The following is a 10176-nucleotide window of genomic DNA, read 5'->3' on the forward strand; positions in this document are numbered from 1 at the left end:
TGCATTCTCAGTACAAATTCAAGTTGGTCATAATGAATATTTTTTCTTATATATTTATGTATTTTGCTAAGATTTTATCTAAAATTTCTGCATCAACATTCATCATTTTTGTCATATAATACTCTTTTTTTGGCCTCATACTTTACTGGCCCTCGTTATTAGTATTATATTTGTCTCACTTAAGAATTTGAGTAGCATATTTTTCTTTCTAAATTTTAGAGTAATTTGCATAGTATTTCAACTAACTATTCTTTTCTTTTTCACTTATGAACATTTTACTTTTTCCAATTACATGTAAAGATAATTTTCAACATTAACTTGTAAGATTTTGAGTTCCAAAATATCTCCCTCCTTTCCTTTTCTTTCCCCTTCCCCATGACAATCTGATATATGTTATATATCTACAATCATGTTAAACATGTTTCTATATCAGTCATGTTGTTAAATAAAAATCAGAACAAAAGGGAAACCAAGAGAAAGGAAAAAAGAGGGGATCTGTATTCCATCCATCTCCATAGTTCTTTCTCTGGATATGGATGGTATTTTTCATCCCAAGTCTTTTGAAATTGTCTTGTATATAACTGTATAAACTGAGAAGAGCTAAATCTATTGTAGTTAATCATCACACAGCATTACCGTTACTGTGAACAATGTTTTCTTGGTCCTGCTCACTTCATTCAACATCAGTTCATGTAAGCTTTTCCAGGATTTCTGAAATCCACTTTGCTCATCATTTCTTATAGAATAATTCTACTAACTATTATTAAAGCATTTGAGTTGATCTGTAAACATGTATATTCTGGAAAGGAGGTTTCTCTTCTGTGGCACTTTTATTGCTAGTTCAATTTAATTATCTAGATTGAGTTAAGATCTCTATTTCTACTTTTGTTAATTTGAATTGTTTATATTTTTGTCATTAAGCCTTTATTTCTTTTACATTCTTTTGTTAGCCATTCTGGAGAGCAATTTGGAACTATGCTCAAAAAGTTATCAAACTATGCATACCCTTTGATCCACCATTGTTTCTACTGGGCTTATTATCCCAAAAGGATTCTAAAGGAAGGAAAGGGACCCACACATGCAAAAATATTTGTGGCAGCCCTTTTTGTAGTGGCAAGCAACTGGGAATGGAGTAGATGCTCATCAATTGGAGAATGGCTGAATAAATTGTGGTATATGAATTCTATGGAATATTATTGTTCTGTAAGAAACAACCAGCAGGATGATTTCAGAGAGGTTTGGAGAGACTTGAATCCACGCTAAGTGAAATGAGCAGAACCAGATCATTACATGTGACAACAACAAGACTATATGATGATTAATTCTGATGGACGTGGCTGTCTTCAACAATGAGATGATTCAAATGAGTTCCACTTGTCAGTGGTGAAGAGAGGCCATTTACACCCAGAGAGAGGACCATGGGAAAAAAATGTGGACCACAACATAGCATTCTCATTTGCTTGCATTTTGTTTTCTTTCTCAGTTTTTCTTTTTCTTCCTTCTTGATTTGATTTTTCTTGTGCAATAAGATAACTATATAAATATGTATACATATATTGGATTTAACATGTATTTTAACATATTTAACATGTATTAGACTACCTGCCAGCTTGGGGGGGGTGAGGAGAAAGAGGCAAAATTTGGAACAAAAAGTTTTACAAGGGTCAATGTTGAAAAAATTACCCATGCATATATTTTGTAAATAAAAAGCTTTAATAAAAAAAGAAACTTAAAAAATATTTTTTTAGGATATAATTGCATGAAAGAGGTATTAAGAATTTTTAAAATTTATTATTTCACCCTTTTTTTTATTTTGAGAGTTTGATTTTCATCATTCTTTTTAAACCCAGCACTGAAACATTTATCAATTTTGTTAGTCTTTTTAAAGAACCATCTTTTAGTTTTGCTAATTAAGTCTATGCCTTTCTTGTTTTGTATCATATTTATTTCTCCTCTAATTTCAAGCTTGGGACTTTTTATTGTTGATTTTCTAATTTTAAAATTTCACATTCTGATAATCTTTATATTTTCTATTTGTTACATTTTGTTTCAAACATAATTTTTTTTCCCTCTGAGGATTAACTTAGCTATATCCTAGAAATTATCATATGTTACCTAATTATCATTCTCATTCACAGTTAACAATTATTTCTATGCTTTGTTCTGTAACTCATGCATTATGCAGAATATTACTGTTTCCATTTTGGCCTGTATCTTTTGCTTATGTTCGCTGTATTAATCATCATTTATATATTATAGTCTATAAAGGATACATTCAATATTTTCACTATTTTAAAAAACATTCATAATTTCTTTATGCCTTAGAAAATGATCTATTTTTGAGCTCTTACCATGTGGTAACAACAAAAAGAATAAAATATTTTTTCTGAAACATATGTATATACTTGAATGTTTAAACTCTAATTCCTCCAATACTTTTTTCAGTTCTATAATTTCCTTTTTAAAATCTGTTTGTGGATTTGTCCAGCTCTGATCTAAGAATATTATTATGTTATTTATGGTCTTTGTGGAACTTAATTATTTTTCCCTCTGGTTCACCAACTATAATGCCTTTTAAGCATAATCTTCTTTTCCTGTTTCTCTCTCTTGACATTATTACTTGTTATATCTGTTTTATCTGACAACATGATTATGAGTCTTGCTTTTTTGGAATCAACTGACACATAGTAAATTTGGTTCCAGCCTCTCCTTTTCATTTTGTGTGACTTTTTAAAATGCATTTTTGTGCATAATATATTATTAGGTAATGTTTTATTATTCTTTTCTTTTCTCTCATTTTATTGTATTAATTCATTCACATTTGAAATAATTATCCAACTTAGCACTAGACCAGGAATCAGAAAGACCCAAATTCAAATTCAGCCTCAGACATTTATTAGCTGTGTGACTCTTGGCAAGTCACTTAACTACTGTCTGCCTCAGTTTCCTCTTCTGTAAAATAGGAATAATAATAGTATCTACCTCTCAGGGTTCTTGTGAGGATACAATGACATATTAATTATAAAGCTCTTAGCACACTGCCTAGCACATAGTAAGCACAATAGAAATGTTAGCAATGATGATGATGATGTTTTTCTTTATTATTTCTTTTTGTGTTGATTTTATTTCCTTCTTAAGTACTTTGCCCCTATGATTAATTTTGCTTCTTCTCTTTTGATGCTAACTGTTCCTCACAGGCTCTTTCCTTCCTTCCTTGTTCCCATTCTCTGATCTGTTATTTGAATTTATTAAATTGTTCAAAACCTTTTCTTTTTATTAATTAATGTATTTTTTCACTGCTTTTGAACCTTCTCTTTTCTTGCCCAAAGGAACACATATTCCACTATCAGCCTCCAACCTTATTTTATGTAAATTTCTTTGCTCACACCCATTTCCCAAGAAGTTTTCCTTTTGTTCTTCCTTTCTTTCTTTTCAAGTTTGTGATTTGACTCATTGCTTTATAAATTTATAATTTCTTATAGAACAATAATATTCCATAACATTCATATACCATAATAACTTATCAACCATTCTCTAAATGATGAGCATCCACTCAGTTTCCAGTTTCTGGCCACTACAAAAAGGGCTGCCACAAACATTTTTGCACATAGGGGTCTCATATAACTCTATTTCTTCCTCCTTTATTTTGTGTTCCTTATGAGGATAAAGCTTCTGAGGGCAGCTTTGTGGTACAGTGGATATAGAAAGCCAAATTAGGATTAAGGAAGATTCATCTTCCTGAGTTCAAATTGGCCTCAGACACTTCCCAGCTGTGAGATCCTGGACAATTCACTTAACTCTATATTGTCTCAGTTTCCTCATTTGTAAAATAATCTAGAGAAAGAAAGGGCAAATCACTCTAGTATCTTTTTTTTTGTCAAGAAAACCTCAAATGAGATCAAAGTTGGACTCCACTGAACAACAACAAAACAGATTCTAAAGTACAGTATGAAATCCTCTACTTTCATTACTTTTATCCTCTTATCCCACAAATTTTACTCTTCTTGAGGACCTAAAGGAGTAATGTCAACTCTGAGATGCCACTTCACACCTCTCAGATTGGCTAAAGTGATAGGAAAATACAATGATAAATATTGGAGGGGATGTGGGAAAACTGGAAGACTAATGCATTGTTGGTAGAGTTGTGAAATGATCCAACCATTATGGAGAGCAATTTAGAACTGTCCAAAGGGTTATCAGACTGTGCATACCTTTTGATCCAGTAGTATCTCTACTGGGCTTATTTATATCCCAAAGAGATCATAAAAGAGGGAAAGAGACCCACATGTGCAAAAATGTTTGTGGCAGCCCTTTTTGTAGTGGTCAGAAACTGGAAACTGAGTGGATGCTCATCAATTAGAGAATGGGTGATAAGTTATTATGGTATATGAATGTTACGGAATATTATTGTTCTATAAGAAAGAATCAGCAGGATGATTTCAGAGAGGCCTGGAGAGACTTACATGAATTGATGTTGAGTGAAATGAGCAGGACCAGGAGATCATTGTACACAGCAACAACAAGACTATGTGATGATCAACTGGGATGAACTTGGCTCTTTTCAACAATGAAGTGATTCAAGGCAATTCCAATAGATGGAAAGAGACATCTGCATCCAGAGAGAGAATTATGGAGACTAAATGTGGATAAAAGCATTGGATTTTAAAGGAAGGAGGAGGAAGAAGAAGAGGAGAAGAAGAGAGGTAGGACTAGAATGAGGAGGAGAATGAGATATACTCTACTGTTTGTTAATTTTTTTCTCCCTTGCTATTTGTATTTTTAAAATTCTATTTTAAGGGCTCTGCCAACCTAAAACTATTCCTTATTTCATCTTTTGAAAACATTATTGGAGCAGCTAGGTAGTGCAGTGGATAGAGCACCAGCCCTGAAATCAGGAGGCCCTGAGTTCAAATCTGGATTGGGATACTTCCTAGCTGTGTGACTCTGGGCAAGTCACTTAACCCCAGTTGCTTCAGCAAAAAATAAAAATTTTAAAAATGTTATTTTGGGGCAGCAAGGTGATACAGTGGATGAAGCACCAGCCCTGAATTCAGGAGGACCCGAGTTCAAATCTGATCTCAGACACTTAACACTTCCTAGCTGTGTGACCCTAGATAAGTCACTTAACCCCAATTGCCTCAGGGGAAAAACATTATTTCTTTTTTGAACTAATCTGGATTTTCTTGCTTAGTTATTCCATGATTTTTAGTTGCTATATCCATGATTTTTAGTTGCTATGTCTTTTCTCAAACCTCATTCTCTTTGGTCTCTCTCCAGCCTTCAACACTGTCAATTTCCTTTTTCTCTATCCTCTCTAGGTTTTTCAAATACCACTCTTTCCAGGTTCTCCTCCTCTCTGACCTCTCCTTCTCAGTCTCCTTTGCTGGATCCTCATCCAGATCATACCCCTAATTATGTGGTCCACAGAGTTTTGTCTAGGACCCTTTTTTTTCTCCCTATATTACTTCCCTTGGTGATCTCATATCATGGTCACAGTTGGTTCACATTTATATAATGATATATGACATTCAGTTTGAGTATTTTTGTTCCTCCCATTTACACATGGGAGAGGAGATGTATTAGACTGACTACTCCACTGAGGGTCACACAGCTTACTGTTGTCTGCCTGTGAAACCTGGACAGTTACTAGCGCCATGCCAGGAAACTGAATCACTTCCATTTGAATTGTCTTAAAGAGATCTCGAGGATCACCTGGCAGGATGAGATACCAGACACTGAGGCAACACTGTTTTCTTGCTTCTGCTTATTCCACAGTTCATATAAATCTCAGGCTTCCCTGAATTTGTGCTATTCTTTTACACATCACAGTTAACATTTCATTACATTCACATACTGTAATTTTTAGTAATTCTCTATTTAATGGGAATTTAATTTATTTCTCAATTCTGTTCTACCAAAAAACATCTGTTATGAACATTTTGGTTTATATAGGATGTTCTTTCTGTCTTTAACCTCCCTGAACGTATAAGCCTAGTAGTAGTGGGATTTCTAGGTGTGAGCATTTTAATCACTTTGTTGGAATAATTGCAAATTGCTTTCCAAAATGGATGAACCAGTTTATAGTGCTCTGAGCAACATATCTGTATGCTTTTCTATACATAGTCTCATTATCATTGATTATTCCCATCTTTTATCATCTTTGCATGGGGAGAGGGTGAAACCTCAAAGTTCTTTTGATCTGCATTTCTCTCATTATTCATGATTTGGAACAGTCTTTTAAATGGTTAAGAGTTTGCCATTCTTCTTTTGAGAAATTTTTTCCTTACCCTTTATCTAACAATCAGAAATTGTCTCTTGGTCTTATACATTTCTGATAGTTACTTATGTTTTTTTGAATATCAGACTCTCAACAGAGAAATTTGATGCAAAGATTTTTCCCAACTGACTACTTCTCCTCTTATCCTAGCTTACTGATTTTATTCATATAAAAGTCTTTCAATATCATGTAATTAAAATTATCTATTTAATCTTTTGTGATCACTACTCTCCCATATTTAATTAAGAACTCTCCCCCAAGCCTAACGATAAAAGGAATCTGATCTTGTTTGCTTCTAATTTTTCAATGGCATGATATTTAATATTCAAATCACATATCCGGTTTAAACTTCTTGATTGTATCAGATGTTGGTCTAAACCCAATTTCTACCAGAGCGTTTTACAGTTTTCCCAGTAGTTCTTGGGAAATTAGTAGTTCTTCCACACATTATATATCAGTTTATATATATATATATATATATATATATATATATATATATATATATATATATATGAACATGGGGTTGAGCTCACTTATTTCTGATTATTCCTCATCTTATTTGTTCTACTGACCTTTTCGGTTTTGTAATCAAGCCCCAAATCTTAATGATAACTGGTTTGCAATATAATTGGAAGTCAAGAAGTGATGTTCCCCTCCTTTCTTCCTATGTATTGAAAATGATATTTTCTTTGAGATTCTAGAACAGTTATTTTTTCCTTCAAATGAATTTACTTATTATTTTTGGTCAAGCTTTATAAAGTAATTACTCGTAGTTTGGTAGAGCACTAAATCTATTCATTAGTTTGGATAGCATCATCATTTTTTATGGTATTAGCATAATCCAAACTTAAGCCATGAATCTCTCGCCAGTGATTTGTTATTCTCTTTCTTTAAAGCATATTTTATTGTTATGTTTATATAAATCTTGAGCATCTTAGTAGATTCACTCCCATATATTCTACACATTTTATAATTAATTCAAATGTTATTTTCCCTGAGTTTGGTTATTCCTATCTAGAAATGCTGTTGGTTTGGGTGTATTTATTCATATATTGCTACTACATTGAAGTTAATAACTGTACCACTCAGTTTCTTTTCTGATTCTCCCAATAATTCATCAAGTCATCAGCAAATAGGGATCAATTTTTTATCCCCCTGCCTATGTTTATGGCTTTAATTTTTTTTTCTCTTATTGTTATCAATAACATTTCTAGAACTCTTTTGGATTACTGTGGAAGGGAGACATCTTTGCATCACTACTCTGTTTCACCATGGTGCATAATTCTAGTTTTTTGTTTCAGATATATATACTTTTCTGAACTTGTGATTTCACTAATTCAGTGAATTCTCCCTGAGAAAATCTCTTATAATTGGCAACTTCTTTACTACTCACTCTTAGAGAATTGCTTGGAGCACTTACCGGGTTTATATACTCAGAATGCATCAGAGGTGGGATGCCAACCCAAATCTTCCTGACTCTGTAGCCAATGCACTTGGTCCAATACAACACACTGCCTCTTATATGCTATTTTTTCTTAGGCTATTTTCATTTTTAAATAACTAGTGTATACCCTTATTTAGTAAGGTTTTCAGCATAAATGAATGTTGTATAAATCCAACTTGGTCACACTGAATAACTTTAATGTATTTTTGCCATCTTTTTTTCACCAAGATTTCATTGAAATGTTTTATATTTTATAAATGATAATAGTCTATACTTCTCTTTTTTTCACCATTCCCTAGTTTCAGTATCAGAGTTATACCTGCCCCAATAAAGTAATATGATACAGTGAAGTTTTTTACAGTTTTTGAGACTACTCTGTTTAGCATGGGTTTTAATTGCCTTTCAAACATTTTATTGTATTCACCTATAAACCTAGATGAGCCAAGATTTTTTTTTTCTTTCATAACTCCTTTATGTCTTGTTCCTTTTGATTTACTAAGTTTGAATTATTTAAGACTTTCAGTTCTTGTTCTGTAAATTTGTATATTTTTTATTTGTGTAATTCATCTTATTTCTTTTTAATTATGAGTTACTCTGGCATTCTATCATAGTATAGTAGGCACTGATGATATTTCTGTTTATTTCTCTCTATTATGATTTTACCTCGTTCATTTTTTGTTTTAGTAATTTGATTATTCCTTTCTCTTCTTTTTGATCAGGTTAGCTAAAGACTTATCAATTTTGTTAGTCTTTTCTAAGGATTAAATTTTAATATTGTTCACCAATTCTATGGTCTTTTGGTTTCTGTTATTGACTTCTTTAATTTCTTATATTTGTTCTCTTTTATGATAATTTTAAATCTTTTTTGTTTTTCTAATTAAAATTGACTGGTTTTCACACTGTCTGATTACATGATCACAACTTCTCCCCTTTTAGGATCATCTAATGCTTACTAAATTTTGTTTTAGCCTCTCATTTTCATTCCATATGTGGAATATGGATTATATATCATTCAATTCCATATGTGTGTTTATTTTGTGGTTTGTTAATTACATAGAGCAGATTGTTCAGTTTTGTTTTCCTATCCATTTTGTGCTCAACTTATTTTATTGGATGGTTCAATCCATTCACATTTCAAATTATTACTGTTTGACTTATATAGTCCGCCATTTATTTATTTCATGTTTATTTTTATCCCCTTCCTCTTTTAAGCAAGTACTTTAGGTCCCTGCAATTAGTTCTAGTTATAATACTTTCATCCTAGTCCATTCTCATGGGCTTTCTCCTGCCTCTTGGCTCCCATTCAATCCACCCATCCAATCCTAAATTCTTTCAATCTAATCTACCCATTTATTCCTTTCTGTGTTTGGTCCCTTTCTTTACCCTGTCAGGTTAAGTAAATGATTTAAAACCTTTTCTCTACTCATTCCCTTCAATCTTTTATTTTTAAATTATTCTGCCCTGCTTTGTATTCCTCCTCATTCCTTTTATCTTCCAGCTAGTTCTGACTTTTATTCTCAGAATCATACTTATTCCTTTTTTTTCCTCGCTGTGCTCCCCATAAGGATAAAGCTTCTAAAGTATCAGGTTTGAGCTCCTTCTTCTATTCAATTTCCACCTTTGTTGATTTTACTCCATCTTTCCTTTTTTTCTGCTTTGCTCTTAGAAATTTCTGAGTTACGTGTTTAACCTAGATCAGATTGCTCGCTGTCTTGGGAAGGGAGGAGGGGGAGAGAGAGAAGGAAGGAGAAAAATTTGGAACACATAATTTTGCAGAGGTGCATTGAAAAGTATCTTTTATATGTATTTGGAAAAATAAAATATTAAAAAGAAATTATAGGTTATTAATTTTATAGATATTATCCCCATCTTTTTTTTTTTCTGTTGTGGCTCAGCCTTAAATATAACAACAATTCATGAGAGAAACAAATATTATAGAGAAATTATGTTGTAGGGTAATCAATAACCAGGAGACTTGATCTTATCCATTATCTTTATGGCATGATCAGTTTCAATTCAAAGACTATGTTTGCCTAGCTTCTAGCACCGTAACTTGGAAATCCCTGTATCTCCTCTCCGAGGATGGGATACTGCCCAGAGAGGTGCAACCCTTTCTCAAAGGTCTCACAAAGGGCAAATGTGTTCTAGATGGAGCTCATTCTAAGATCTCTCTCTCTCACAACAAATGCAGATCTCTCCCAAGGAAGCATTTTTAGTTATACCCTTTCTTTCATTCTTGTAAAATGAGATAGCTCCCTCCTCCTTCTTCTCCCCTCACTTGCTTTTGTAATCTTCTCCTCTCGGCCCTCTCAGAACACTTGTCTGGTGGAAAAGCTGTGATTAAACATGAAATTGCAGGCCTGATGGTTTTAGGGCTACAGGTAAAACTAATGTTTAGGGCCAGTGTGCATTAGGGAGGCTCAGTGTAAGAGCAAAGGTTCAGAACACAATTCCT

Source organism: Sminthopsis crassicaudata, chromosome X, assembly GCF_048593235.1.
Source record: "Sminthopsis crassicaudata isolate SCR6 chromosome X, ASM4859323v1, whole genome shotgun sequence".
Lineage (NCBI taxonomy): Eukaryota > Metazoa > Chordata > Mammalia > Dasyuromorphia > Dasyuridae > Sminthopsis > Sminthopsis crassicaudata.